The sequence below is a fragment of the Spermophilus citellus genome, assembly GCF_964194105.1.
Source record: "Spermophilus citellus genome assembly, chromosome: 9".
NCBI lineage: Eukaryota > Metazoa > Chordata > Mammalia > Rodentia > Sciuridae > Spermophilus > Spermophilus citellus.
The window spans coordinates 91,919,954-91,935,661 of record NC_138191.1 but is presented as its reverse complement, the minus strand read 5'-3'; the positions used below and the strand labels follow the sequence as shown (position 1 = coordinate 91,935,661).

The following is a 15,708-nucleotide window of genomic DNA, read 5'->3' as shown; positions in this document are numbered from 1 at the left end:
ACTTTTTTACTGATTCCTGCTCTTACATTCTGCCTGTGCTAAACTCTGTGGCATAAGGAAGATATAGGCCCACCTATGGATGAGATAGAGTTGTAACAGATATTACAATGTGATATGAAGACCCAAATAGGTTTGGGTTGAACTCAGGATACTGACCATTTGGTCATGCTTAGGCACTTTGCATTCTATGGCCTCCCATGTTGTCAAGATAGTGGGGCCAGCCAGATTGGTTTCCAGTCCCACTTTCCCCCTTCCTAAGCATGGGTCCATAGGCAAAGTACTCAACTCCCTCAGATTCCTCACCTGCAATCTGTGGGGTCTGATGGCAGTCCCTCACAGTAGGAGGCTGGAACAAGACTGGAACGAGGCAGTGTGAGTGCTCAGGTGCATGAGCCCCTTGGAAGGCTGGCTGTTGATTATCAGCCCTGTTGCTATCAGGCAGGAAGGAGGCAGTGACTGACTACCAGGAGGCATCCAGGGCTGCAGAAGGCCTCCTGCGGTGGCATTTGGGCTGGACTTAAGCAAATACACTTCTTTGTATTTCTTTAGACTCTAGGTGAGGCATTAAATGGAACTTCTTTAACCAAGTTTAGAAGTTCCCACATCCTTCTTCCCCTTCAGCATCCTGTGGTAAAGCTTAGCTGTCTTGGAATCAGAGATCCACAGAGGCCTAAACTCTCTTCCAATGGAAAGTGCCCAAATAGCCATCCAGCTCTTACTTCCCTTGATATGGGTCTTCCCTACCCTTGTTCCCTTGTCTTCACTGATGACCAGTTTAAATCTACTTAACTCATCCCTTATTTTCACTGGGACACATCAAATCTGGCTTTTCCTGTCAAATCTGAGTCTCAAGCATTTTTACTCCACTCTCTTCAGGCTTCTAATCAAAAGCAGATCTAAATGAATATAGGTGACTCTGTGAGGCTCCACTTCTCAGCCTGTCTCTCCATGGGATGATACTAGTAGTTTCCCCAAGGTCACAAAGACATTAAATTCTGGAACTAAGAACTTAAATTTTGCTGTACATTGTTCCAATGTTTACACTCCATAATGCCCTGTCGTATTGTGCCTGCTCACCACATGGCCATAGAGGAGGGAGGAACAGGGGCACACAGGTCATCATGTGCACAGGAACTCTTGCTTATCCACTTGCTGGCCCCATGACCCCAGTGAGCCTCTTAACTTCTCTGAGACTCAGATTCTTCCTCTATCAAGTTGGGGGAGTGGTGTCAGTCTTGCAGGATTGTTGGAGAGCATGTATTAGCTCCATCTGTACCTGGCAGCAGGAGACTGAAATGGCGGGGATTCTTATGAAAGTTTCCCAGTGACATAAAATGCTCACATGAAGCAACTGTTTGGGCTTTAACGAATTTGATGGGCAGCCGCAGTTGGTTGCAATGAATAAGGGCCATAAAATGCCAGTTTATTATGTCGTGTTATACTGGAAATAACAGCCCCCACCCCCACCCTGCTTTGTACTTGGGAGTGGGAAGGGACCTTCTGGGCCAAGGGGATTAATCACTAGCTTTAATGTTATGTCATGAGGGCGAGACTGTGGTCATGCTGGGAACAGAGAGTGCCTTTGATCTCCCTCAGGTGCTGGGAGCCAGCACGCCAGCAACAATCACACCTTTGTGAGGTCTAGGGGAGTTTCAGGTTGGAGAAACACTCCCAGGGAAACTCAAGGACCCCCTTTGTTGTGGTTCTGGCAAATAAAACCACCACTGTCAGGAAAAAATTGCCAAACAGAACTCAGGGGCTATGGGTTTTCCAAAAAGTGGTTTCAACATGACCTAAAGAATTCTCTTGGTGTCTGCTCACTTCTGGTGTTTCCAATTCAGTGGGTTAATTGAGACAAAATTCCCAGAGACAATTTATGCTTGATCCAAGTTGCTCTTTTCAGATCACCCAGAAGGAATGAATGAATGAGTGAATGAATGAGCAAGCAGTAATTGAGTATTGGTAAATACTTAAAAGGTCCCTACCTCTAGGTTCCTGTTACCTCCAGGAATCTGGAGAAAAAGCCTGAGGTTGAACATAAGACGTACTAATCAGGCCTTTGATATTTTAGAAGATACAAGTGTGGGCTGCACATTCATCTTCCTCAGGGATGATTTAATTAAGAAGGAAAAAATGCTGTTCTTTTTTTAACTCCATAAAAGCAGAGCTGCTTATTCAAAGTTAATTACTACCAAGTCACCAAAACCCAGGATAACACGCGGCAGGGGTTAGCCAGAGGTTGAAAAGTCGCAGGGTCAGATGGAGATGATCCCTGTTGCTCCAGCACACCTCTTCTGGAGCTGTCAGGTCAGGTTGGAACTTGGCAGCTTGTCCTCCAGCTAGGTGTCGGGTGGTGGGGGCAAACCCTGTGGCAGAGCCGGGAGGGGCGTGGAGGGGGTAAGGCTTGTGCAGACAATGCCTGAGGAGAGCTGGAGAGTATTGCTGCACCTATTTAGGTGTATTTAGAAATGAGGGTTTTATGTGAACATACAGCTAGTGATTCTGTCACTGCACAGCCATGGAATCTCTAAGAAGTGGGCCCCTGTGCTAGCCCTATTTCTAACTGTGAATTTAGGTAGATACTTTATCTTTTAGTGCCTCAGTTTCTCTATTTGTTAAATGTGGGCAATAGTATTTTCCATAAATTTATGTCAAAAATTAAATTGAGTAATCTCTGTAAATAGTTTAGCACTATACTTGAACATAAGACGTACTAATCAGGCCTTTGATTAATACTAAATATAGTGTTGTCATTAAATATTAAATATAGTGTTGTTATCTCTAAGATGTGGGTCCCTGTGCTAGCCCTGTTACTGACTGTGAATTTAGTAGATACTTCATTTAGTATCTCAGTTTCTTCATTTGTTAAATGTGGGTAACAGAACACCCCATGCCCTGATCTTGTTTCTAATACCCTGATCCAATAAAGAGAATCATGATGTCTTGCACAAGGTTGATTCTGGGATTGGGACACAAAATACATAAGATGATAAAATACCAGAGGCTCTGTATTTTATAAGATAAGAGGTTCATTTAGCTCACAGTTCTGGAGGTTGAAGGGCATGGTAGTAGCTGGCTTTGGCTCAGCTCTGGTAGGACTTCTTTGGCTGAGTCACCAAATGGCAGATGTCATTATATTGAAAGGGGAGAGGGAGACATGAGGGTGGGGGAGGGAGAGGGAGAGAGGAGGTAAGAGGGAGCATGGGAAGGGGCCAGTGGGACCTCCCACTAGGACCCACCTCTTAAAGGTCTCACATCTTTTAACATTGCTACATTAAGGACCAAGCTCTCAACACATGAACCCTTGGGGGACACACTTTAACTATTTTCAAACCATCTCAAAGGTATAAAATAGGTTAATCATAAGATTACAATGTTAAGTAATAGAAGCAAGACCCCCTCCCCCCAAAAAAGAGTAGAAACTATACAGTTTCATTATTTTAAAACCTAGGAAATGTAAACACATAATACAGAAAGCACATGGGTGATAGTGGTTACCTAGAATGGGGGAATGGGTATAATAAGGACCAAAAGAGTAGAATTACAGGAAAGATTTGGAAATGATGTATGTTGTGTCAAAGCATCAAGTCAGACATTTTAGAAATGTACAATTTATTAAATGCTAACTAAAGCTAAAGCTTTTTAAAAAACTAAAGAGAACACTGGGGGGGGGATAGCAATATCAATAGTATCCGCAGACATTTATATAGTTCATACAGTATCATAGACACTATTCTAAATACATCCCTAAAATAACTTTTGAAACAGTACACAGTAGGCAATTAATAAATATTCATTTACACTTTTTTCCTTCCTCAGTAGATTCTCTAGCTCTTGTGATACATATATCCTATTGTTATTGTGCTTCTTGTGTCTTAATCCAACTTATATGTCAGATGAAGCTGACTTGCTTAGAGGGTCCATGATTCCTGTGCTTTCTCTGGGCCCATCCCGTCTAGTGCAGCACTGGGTGCACAGTGGATGCTTAGTGGCCACACTGCTGGATAGCTTTTCTGAGGGAAGTGTGCGAGTGCTTGTATTTTCTCAAGTCTCTCTCACTCCTTTCTCATCCACTAGTGTGTTCATTCATCCCCTATTTCTGTTGAATGAGTCCTGATTGACAGAGAGAAGCCTCCCCCACAATCTAAGGTACAATGAGCCTATCCTCCTCATCACCAACCTCTGCCCTCCCCCAGCAGGGAATTTATGCAGTTCATTTGGCCTGTCTGGGAAGTAAGATTTTAACTGAATAGTTTTAAGTCAGTGTGACTTCAGTAAGAAATGAGCCACTCTCTACTCTCACCATTCCTCCACCAAGGTAGATATCTGGAATGTTCCATCCTTATTCCCCTCCTATCCCTCACTCTGCCATTACCCTGTGCCTTGAAAGGTGGGCATGAGTTCCTCCCCCTGGAGCTCATAAGATGCACTTAGGTTGACTGGCTCCATATCTTGACCTCAGCTTGGCTGGGAAAAGAGTTGGGAGTCTGCAACCCCAGTGTCTTTGGGCTCCAGCCAGAGAGAAGCCTCCTTTCAGAATGTGCCACATTGTTAAAACTGTGTTCTTTAGGTCATTTTTCAAATGGTATAATATATCTGCCTCAGACCATCTGAAGAAAACATTCCCCTAAAACAGAGGACACTGGACATGGTCTGTTTGTTAGAAGAGTCAAGAATGTTCACCATCATTATTTAAAAGGGAAATGAAAATTAAATCACATTGAGATCCATGTACACTTACCAGAATAGTTGAAGCCATAGGGAGAACATGGGGAACTAGAACTTTCACACGCCACTGGCAGAATATGAAATGGTGCAACCACTTTGGAAAGCAGTTTCACAGTTTTTCAAACAGTTATGTTGCTATGCCATCCATCCATTCCATTGCTAAAGAAACTGGGCAGGGTTCTCTGCCCCACGTTTCTGAAAGCCCACCAGGATCACAATAGAGCCTCTCAGAAGGTCAGAAACAATAGCTTCTGGCTCAAGTCTACCTAATATCTGTCCTGAGCCCAACCCTCTGCAGAGTACTAAAACTTGCCTGGAACAGTGATGGAAGGAGAGGAAAGAGTCAGTGGGGCAGCCATATTTCAGCTTCCTCCTAATGATCTGTGGGAGGGGAGAATACCATGTTCTCCTCCCAAGGAAACAGAGAAGTAGGGGATGTAGTGGGTAGAAAGTTCTAGAGGACTGCCTTGGTGGAGGAAAATTAGCAGCAGTAACAGTAACAGCTAATATTTACTGTCTGCTTCTCACAGTCTAACAAATTTGGAAGTGTTTTTCAACCCTAATAGAGTTATGCAATTATCACTATTATCCTATCCACTTATAAGGGCCGAAACTGAGACTGAGAGATACAAACTACTTCCCCAAGGTGACGTAGCTAGTAAATCATGTAGATAGGTTTGCAACACAGGCTGCTGGATTCTGGAGCTCCTACTCTGAACTCCTTGCAGAAAGATGAGACAGGCTGTGGGATGGCTTGGCTGAGTGTATGTGTGATTTGTGGAGAGTGATTACAAGTCTCATCTTCTCCAAAGCCTGATGAAAACTGCAGAGTTTGGGCTAGGCCACAGCTAGACCACAGTGCTCCCACTTTCCTTTCTCTCCAGTCTCCCAAACCATTGCCTTTCAAGAGGCCACCAGCCTAATAACAATTAAAATAAACAGCATCACTGTCACTATCATCCCCTGGGAAGAGAGTATTTATGTGACTCCCTAGTTCATCTCCCCCCTTTCCCTTCTGCTGTATGGTCAAGTGCTGAATTAGGCAAGTTGAAAACATGGAGCTGACTTCCCAACTCACGAAGATGTTTTGTATTTGTGTAGAAGAGCATGAAATGAAAACCACATTGACTTTTTTCCCTTTTCCTATTTACCACTCATCTGTTGTGTGGGTGACTGATTCTGTGGCTGCTGAGCATTCCCCAGCAGTCATGGAAGGATCTGTGCGTTTCCAGAGGTGCAGTGCGGATAAATCCAAGGCTGAAGACAACCATTGTAGAACTGTCATTCACTGAGCATCACACACCTGCCTAGTGTTTCAACACACATGAGCTTATTGAGTGCTACATACCCTAAGTTCAGAGGTTTCGTTAATTTGCCTTGTTGCCCCTCATTTTTACATCTCCTCCATACTCTCTGTGTGCTCCAGGTGCCTCTTTTTCATATGCTAATTACATTTTCATGGTTTTTTCCCCAGGAACCAGGTAGGGGTGGTTTCTACTTTGCCACTTAACCGATGATTAAAGCATGTATTTTTTTTTAAGTTTTTTTTATTTAAAAGATAATAGACACCTTGTATAAATTAACTCCTACAGTGTATCTTCAAAACTTGTAGAAAACTGAGTTTAGTGATGTTTGAAATACAGATGGATTCAGTACCCATCTTTTAGATAATGCTATGGGGTGATACCAGCATATGGCCCCAATTATATGGGGAGGTAAGAGAAGGATATCACAACACAATGACATTTCCATTTATTCGCACTTAGCACAATACCTGACACACAGTAGATGTCCAATAAAAGTTGGATGAATACATGGGCAGAAGAACAGATAAAACAATATTAGATAGCAACCTTAAAGGTTTACTGAAGAACAAATTATACCATACAAGTTTGATTTCTCAGGAGTGATGGACTGTGCAGCTGAAGGAAGATGCCATGTGTAAACTATCCAGTCTTCGGTGAGACCTCAGCTTCTCTCCTTGATAGACTGACCGACCCAATAATTGATCAGCTGTCCAGTGTTACTTCACACAGACCAGTCTCAGGGTCTTTATGACTTATGCTCCTATCATCTGGTTACATGATAAAATTAACTGAATGTTCCTCAGGTTTCCATACCACTCCTAGCTGTGAGATTTGCTATGATGTTGTAAGACAGGCTACAGTTCTTGGGCATTAGGACATGACCTATAAATAAAAGGGAAGCCTACAAAAAGAATTCATTTTTCTGTGGTGTACAGGACACCAGTTTGCATGGTCCTATCTACCCGGATCAACTCACAGTGAAGGTGGTTCTGAAAACTAAATTGCATGGCTTCACACTCCCAGTCAAATCACCTGACAAGTTTCCTGAATCCTAGCTGTGTACAGGAGATGCATGATCTGGTCTTACCCACCTCTCACCTCATCCTTCATCTTTTACCATATGTCCTAGCAGGCGCCTGCACAACCCTTATCTGAATTCTCTGAGGCAAGACATGGTTTAGAATAAAGAATGAGCAAATTTTAGACAGTTGTGTGTGTGTGTGTGTGTGTGTGTGTGTGTGTGTGTGTGTGTGTATGTGTATGTGTATATGTTTGGTATCACCCATAACCAAAAGCATGAATATTTCTACAGTAAAATGTGAGAATATTCACACCAAGCAGGTTAAGTAATGCTAAATGGTTTGATCTATTCCTATCAGATTTTCTCATCAAATGAATCATTAAAAACCTTTATGTGCTGGGTGTGGTGGCACAAGCCCATAATCCCAGCAGCTGGGGAAGCTGAGGGAGGAGGATTGTGAGTTCAAAGCCAGCTTCAGCAATTTAGCAAGGCACTGAGCAATTCAGTGAGACCCTGTCTCTAAATAAGACACAAAAAACGGGGGGGGGGGGCTGGGGATGTGGTTCAGTGGTCAAGTCCCCCTGAGTTCAATCCCCAGTTTAAAAAAAAAAAAAAGCCTTTTTATATTTGGAGTGTTGCAAATGGAAGAAGTATACTAGACTTATAGTTGCTCTTCTTAGAAAGAACTTATGCTTTTCCACTAGTCTGGCTTTAGACATGTTGTTTTCTCTGCCCAGAATGAACACATCTCCCCTCTATCTGTTGAGTAGCATCATTACAAAAATCATGGTCTTTATAACACACATTTACTGAGCATTTACTATGTCATTTGTTACTTCTAGCAAACTCTATGAAGAGTTTCTCATTGTATTATGATCCCGGCATTCAGATGAGAAAACTAAGGCTTAGAGAGGTCACGGAGCTAAGAAGTGGTGCAGCTGAGTTTGAACCAAAGTACAGGAATCTCAAAGCCTATACTATTAGAGATTACACTGTCATTAGTGTGTGACTTCCCCCAAAGTCCTAGAACAGGTGTCACCTCCATGAAGCGTCTTCCGTCCCAGTGCCATGTTGAATTGGTTGTGCCACCTCTGGGCCTTCATAGCCCTCTAGCACAGGATCTTTCATTCTTGTCTTTCCTACAAGCTTTAACTCCTAGAGCAGTTGGTGAAAATGCTTTAATGCTCTCTCTCTAGGGAATTATACTAAACATTCAGCATTGGGGTTTATAATCAAGTTAACCTAAAGAGATCTGGCAATGTATCCTTAGTGAAATAGATAGTAAACACCACATCACAAGTTTAAGGATATAAAATTTCAATCTAAAAAAGAGAAATACTCAAAAAAGAAAAGGATGCTTAGGTTTATGCATGATTTGTAAAGAAGAGAAATTGATTGTGACAACAGTTCAAGATGAATCGGGAACATGTCATCTGTATATGGAAGAATAACAATGGCTGGATTTATTGAATACTTAGCATGTGCTAGTTTTTTTTCCTGGGTATTCTGTATTTGGAATTTCTCATTTTCACAACAAATATTTGAGATTAATTTTAGAATTCCTAAATGGACAAAAATCATAGTTGTGTGCAAAAAGGATGCAGTAACCATTTTTATATCAGAATAAAGAATAATATTAATGCACTCAGATTAAACAAAAGTTAAACATCATTAGAGGGTGTCAGCATCATAAAATATCTCAACAGATGACCTTGCCTCCTGAAGAGGTGATGGATTTGAGGTCAGAGAGGTTATAGACTTTTACATGGTCTTTTATATCCATTCCTTGAAAGTATTAACTCAATACCAAAAACATATGCCACTGCTGACCTCAGGACTGGGTCCAATTTTGAGCTGTGCTTTTGAAAAAAGCTGCTGGATCCTGGAAGGAGCCACATCATCTATAGCTATAATATTAAGAGAAATAGGTCCCAGGAGCAAAGCTGGGGAAGATTGAGAGACCAAGTAGTTCTCACTGCTTTAGAGAAACCTTAGGGGGTGGCTTAATTATTTTCTTATTTACAAAAGATTTTGTGATCATGAAAGAACATTTTCATGGTGCCTTAGAGTATGTAAAATACTCTATGGAATTTAATCCTCAGAATAAACAAAGTGAGGGTGTCAGAGAAGTGTTGTTTTCTTTTCTCAAATGAGGCTCAAAGAGACTTAGTGATTTGTCCCATGTCCCACAGCTAATAGAGCTAGGGCTGAGACTCAGATACATACCCAGTCAAACCCTGAGCCATTTCCATTGCATCCTTAGTTTGTTCATCTTTATTTGCTTGAATCGAAGGATCCCACAACTAGTGTGAAAGTCTGGCTCTTTACAGGATGGTCTCCTGGTTCTATGCCATAAATTGCCATTGTGACTAAATTCTTCATTAAGCTGCAAGCCAATAGTTCTCAAATAATGTGCATATAAAGTACCTGGGAATCTTCTTTTAAAAATGTGTGACTCTACTTTGTGTACAACCAGAGACATGAAAAATTGTGCGGTATAGTACATGTATACCATGAATTGAAATGTATTCTGCTATCTATATAACAAATTAGAATAAATAAGTAATTTTTTAAAATGCTGTCCCTCAGACCCCAACCCCACAGGTACTGATTCCCTGAGTCTTGCTGGGAAACAAGATCTTTAATTTTATTTAATTTACTTATTTACTTACCGATTTACTCATTTACTTGGTGCTGGGGATTGAACCCATGGCCTTGCACATGCCGAGCTACACCCTCCATTCCCAGAATCTGTAATTTTGATGTGTACCTAGGTGATTCTAATTGAGGATTTTCAGAAAAACTGTTTTAAATGTCTTCAGAGTAGTAATTACATCCATCCATCATTGTTTCTTCAGTGCCTAGCAAAGCACCATATACATAAATGATATTCTAAAATTGTAGTTGGTGACTGTAAAAGAGAAGTAAATAATGAAAAATAAAATCTAAAAATTAATATACTACCAAGGAAATTAAATTGGAGATTCAAGCAATCTCTGAAGGGTTTGGGACACAGGAGAAAGTCTCTTGAGTCTTCATCCTTTCAAAGAAGCTATCTCTTAGAAGGCCTAGATACAGACATTCTGAGAAGCTGTGGCTTGCACAGAATACCTGGTAGAATATGCTAACAATTAAAGATTGTGGATTTTTTATTTTCTCATGAAACATGAGAGACCCTGTCTGGAGCTCAGTACAGACAAACCCAGAAACCAAAGCAGACACATCAGGACACAACAGGAAACCACAGAGGCCTAAGATCTTTCAGGGTAAATAGGAAGTCAGAGTTTACTTCTGAACCCACAGCACTGAGCCTAAGTGCAGTATTTAATCCAGCTCTCTACCCAACTCTTCCTCGAGCCTGGGCACACATGAAAGATGATGCCACCTGGGTAAAAGCATTTAAAAGTGTTTGTTCTGATCAGAATTTGGAGTGAGCTTCTTTTGTTTGTGGTAGTAGATAATTTAGGACACAGGTGCAATTTGGATGTGAAAGCATTAATTGGTGTCTTCGGTTTCCCTGTAGTGATATTTGAAACCCCATCTTCCTCCACAAAGAAATCTTAATCCACACACATTCACAAAGCATTTGCCATTGACAACCATCTCTCATACACCCCATCAGTGAACATTTGGGTCCAGGTGCACAGTAGTGGAACATAGGCAACATTTAATTAGTACCCCGTGTTCATTGGCTTGACATCTATAATCTCACTTGATTACTACTAGTGATTATTAAGTTGGGAAGTAATAAGTGGGACACAAATGATCATCCCCATTGTGCAGTAAGGAGTATGTAGTGCAGTAGAAATAACATGGATTTTGGAGTCCATACATAGATCTATGTTCACATCCGGAAAACTTAAGCTTTCTTACCCATATGCCACCTTTTATTCAGTCAATTGTTTTGAAAATCTACTGTGAGCTGGGCACTAGATTGAAAATAGTAAGCAGAAGCAGACATAGACCTCAGAGTCTAGTGGAGGATGTAGATTCCAAGCCAACCATCACAATCAAGTATAGTTACTACACATCTTGACAAATGCTTTGCTTCTCTGCCCTGCTTCTGGAAGTGTGAATTGGTACAATCACTTTGGAAAATAAACAGGCTCAACACTCCACCAATTCCATTCCTAGGTAAAAACTATTGTACCTATGCATCAGTATGCCCAGGGAGTAGTCGTAATATCATTCTTCATAACAGGCCCAAATTTCCATTAGAAGTAGAATGAATAACTGAATTTCAATGCATTCATGCAGTGGTATACATGTTTAAGTGGAGAAACGATATCTACATATCACAAAGATATATCAAATAATTGTAATTGAAGAAACAAGGAATGAAAAAGAGATGAACAGAATTATTTGAGTCATAGGAAATTATAAAAAAAAGCAAAAGAGATAGTACATTTGAGGAATTCCTGAAGGCAGTAAGCCTAGAAAGATAAACAAGAGAATTATTACCACAGATATCAGAACCCTGGGGTGCTGGCTACTGAGAGAAAGGATACATTCAGGAGTGACTTTGGAAACATGGCAATTATTGGTAAAGGACAGACTTACCAGTCTTTAAAATGTTCCCATGGTTTATATATTCCTCTGTGGGTATGGTATAGGCATGTGTATACAGAGGACCCTCTATGAGAACTTAAAGCCATGCCCCTGGTACAGCTTGGGAGACCAGAAAGGCTCCTGTAAGGTAGTGATGTTTGAGCTGAGAGATGTTGATGAAGTGACTAAGCAAGGAGTCACTGGGGGACTGTGGTGCTTGTGTGTGGCTGTGGTCAGTGATTGGAGAAAACTGGGAGGAGAGTACAGCTGGGTAATGGGAGGGAAATTGGCAGCTGTGGGGTGGGGCAGGAAGGAAAGGGGGTACAAGTTAAAATGGGAGAAGCAAAGGGGAGCTTACATGCTGGGCTTGTGAGCCTTATGTGGAAGTTTGGTCTTTTAAGAGAAACTAAAAGGTGTCAAGAATAATAGACTACATAGTTGGACTTGCAAAACAGATTGGAGAGACTCCAGAGTGTATGTCAAGAGACCAGATAGAGGGACAGAGGGAGTCCAGGAGAGAGGGGGTATCATAGTAGCTTGCCTGAGATGTAGTGAGGGCCATGGAGAGATGCAGAGACCTTTGAAAGATGCATGGAAGATTAAATCAATAGCACTTTCTTGGCAAAGAAGACCACTGATATTGCAGGGCAGATGCAGTATAAGCTTCCTAGCTTTCTTGCCCCATCTTCTGTGATAAGCCATGTGAGCAGAGAGATGAGAGAGAGCAACATGCTCACAGGCATCCCTGGGACAGATGAAATTTACAGGAGAGAAACTTTTTTCTGCAAACACCATCCACTAGAGTTTTATGTAAAATGCTTTATATGTTTTGCCCTTGGCTCTTACTGAAGGTCTTCCAAAGAAGAAGTCATATGGACACAAGCATCATCCTGTCCAAAATGCCTACCCTGAATCTAATCATGAGGAAATGTCAGAAGGAGGGAGTCTCTAAAAACCAATCTGCCTCTTTAAAAATTCTAAGGTCATGAAAGATAAAGACAGATGCAAAGAGGCTTCGAGATTAAAGGAGGTCAAAGAGATGTGACAACTGAAGGGCATATGTGATGTTGAATTGTATCCTAGAGAACCTTTTTAAAAAATTCTTACTATAAAGAATATTTAGTGGAAAATGGAAGAAATTTTAATAAGGTCTGTCAAATAGATAATAGAATTACATCAGTGTTTATTTCCTGACAGGATAATGGTATTATGCTTATGTAAGGGAATATCCTTGTTTTTGTAGGATGCACATTGAAGTGTTTAGGAGTAAATGGGCATTATATCTGCAACTTACTCTGAAATGCTTCAGAAAAATATGCAAACTCGTATATGTGTGTGTTTGTTTAAGAAGAACAGAATGCTTCTGCAAAACACTGGAGGAATCTGGGTGAGCATATACAGGAATTCCTTGTACTATTTTTATAACCTTTCTGGAAGTGTGAAATCAGTTTTTAACATAAAGTCTAAAATTATCAAAAAAAGGAAAGAAAGTAGAAAGGGAGGAAAGAGAGGTACAGTCAGGAGGAAGGAAGGCAGGAGCAGCAGGCCATGTGAAGCTCAAGCCTGTGTTTGGTATCGCCATTCTGGTAAGTTAATATGTCACTTATTGTGCCCCTTATAAAATACCACTTGAGAATGTGTTTTACAATTCATTGCTTCAGAAAGTATTGTTTAATCTGAACTGATTTTGGCGGGGGGAGGTAGGAAATAGGTATCAAACACTATACAACTGATCATATTTTTCTTTATCAGAAGCCAGGAAGCTATGGTTGCCACTGTAACAAATTGCCATAAACTTGTTGGCTTGAAATAATTCATACTATTTTTTATAGCTCTGGAAGCTAGAAGTCTAAAAATTGGTTTCACCTAGCTGAGATCAGGAGTCAGAGAGCTGGCTCCCTCTGGAGTTTCCAGAGCTAGCAGTTTGGGGGGTTGCTGGTGTTCCTTGACTCATGGGTGCAACCAAAGCAAGCTTAGTTTCTGTGGTCACATCTCCCTCTGCCTCTCTCCTCTCAGGACAATTATGACCACATGAAGGCCCACCCAAACAGGCCAGGATTAGCTCAGCATCTCAAAATCCTTAAATTCATCACATTGACAAGTGCTTTTCTTGTCATACATGGTAACAGATTAACTAGAGAACTGGACATTTATCTCATGCTACTGATCCAATATTGGGATGCTCACTATATACTTCTCAAAGTCCCAACATCTTAGAGTTTAATTAGAAAAAAAGTGGTTCAGTCAAAGAAGCCAGTATGAACTGTATCTATAAGACCATATCATCTGCAGATTTTCTCTTCTCTTCTTTATACCTTTTTGTTGTTGTTGCTGCTGCTGAATTTCATCTAATTGTGTTTGCCAGAGATTTCAGAATTATGTTGAACACTCTGGTGGTAAAAAAAACAACAACACTCTCTTATTCAGGATCTTAAAGGAGATATATCTCTAAATTTCTCTAGTGACTATGATATGTGCTAGAGATTTGGGAGATAGATTAGACACATAGGTAGGTATCCTTTAAGAAATCAAGGAAAGGATTTTTTTCTTAGCATTTAAAACATGGGGTCAGTAGTCCATCTTGAATAATGGCTAAGGATTACCTCACTAGATAGCCCCATTCCATGGCTAGAGAGTTCTATCACTTCTTTAAGATGATTGACATATTTGCATCCCCAGTGTGTAGCACAGAGCCTAGAACCTAGTTGGGCATTCAGTATTTATTTAAAGAATGAATGGAAGTCGCTTCCTAAGTATTTGTTGAAAAATAGCAAGTTTCTTTTTTTAGAACTGGGGATTGAACTCAGGGGCACTCAATCACTGAGCCACATCTCCAGCCCTATTTCATATTTTATCTAGAAAAGGGGTCTCACTGAGCTGCTCAGTGCCTCGCTGTTGCTGAGGCTGGCTTTGAACTTGCAATCCTCCTGCCTCAGCTTCTCCAACTGCTGAGATTACAGGTGTGTGCCAACAATCAATTTTTAAAGTGAACTCAAACCTAGCTATTTTCCATTCCTTTGTTTGGTGAGTGGTGCTTCCTGTGCTACCATTCATATTTCCTTCGAGCACCTGGACCAGTCAGCTGGTCATTTAACAAGCACAGCGATAAATTAATGAGTCAATAATAGAACATTCTACTGCTGGCCATTAGACTTGCCCTAGAGATGCTGAACTTTATCTGAACTGAAGCCAGGTGGTTAAAGATGATTTAATCAGGACAAAAATAAAATATCTTCTTTAATGGAATAATTGCTTATTTCATTTTCTCCTTAAACTTGGACATTTATCTCATGCTACTGTCTCAGTTTATATAAGTTGTCCATGAAGCATTAAAACTGATTATACTGGGTTAAGACAGAAGTACTCACAAAGTCTTGTCTTAGGAACTAGAGAGCTCAGAATTCTAATACTAAATTAGAGATAGGTTTACCTGCAAAAAGTGCCTGGGGAAGGATATATGTAGGTATATGTACTGGTGAGTAGTGAAGAATGTTGGTTATTATAAGACAAATAAGATGAGAATATCTTAGTAATTTTAATACTTTATGATGGCTCAAATTTGTATATGTCTGTCTCATTTCAAAAGGTCTTTCATTTAATAATTTCACTTGAGTAATATTAGAATATTATACAATATTAGAAGGTCCAACATCCAGAAATTGATTGCTATTTTCTGAATTGGGATTCTGCCCGGGAACCCTCTGATCACTCCCTCCCCTGCCAGTGCCTAGCGGGGAAAGGTTAATTTATTTAGTCCTCTGTCCACCTCTTCTTGCACCACATACCATCTCCACTCTAGCTACATGTAATGGATCTTGCAATCGGGATCTTCCTGGCTTGGAGTTTTGAAGAGGCCCTGGAGACCAGACCACCTGTGCTGTGTTTGCTAAGAGCTTGTAAAACTTGTCTTAAGAGTCACCCTGGGGATGGAAAATGGAGGTAGAAAGAATGAGAGGTGCGATCTAGAAAGAGGAGAAGATTAACTACAATATCTGATATAGGAGAGTAAAACGTGAGGGCTGCTTTGGCAGCAGGATGTATATCCACCAAAGGCAAGGGCAAGGTGTGTGTGTCCAGCACAAGGGAGCCAGCTGGGGATGTGTT

General features: G+C 40.8%; 1 protein-coding gene across 7 annotated transcripts in view; it reads left to right on the top strand.

Moving 5' to 3' along the window:
- Nucleotides 1-15,708, top strand: part of FGGY (FGGY carbohydrate kinase domain containing) — a 413,229-nt gene that overhangs the window by 243,834 nt on the left and 153,687 nt on the right. The window lies entirely within an intron of this gene.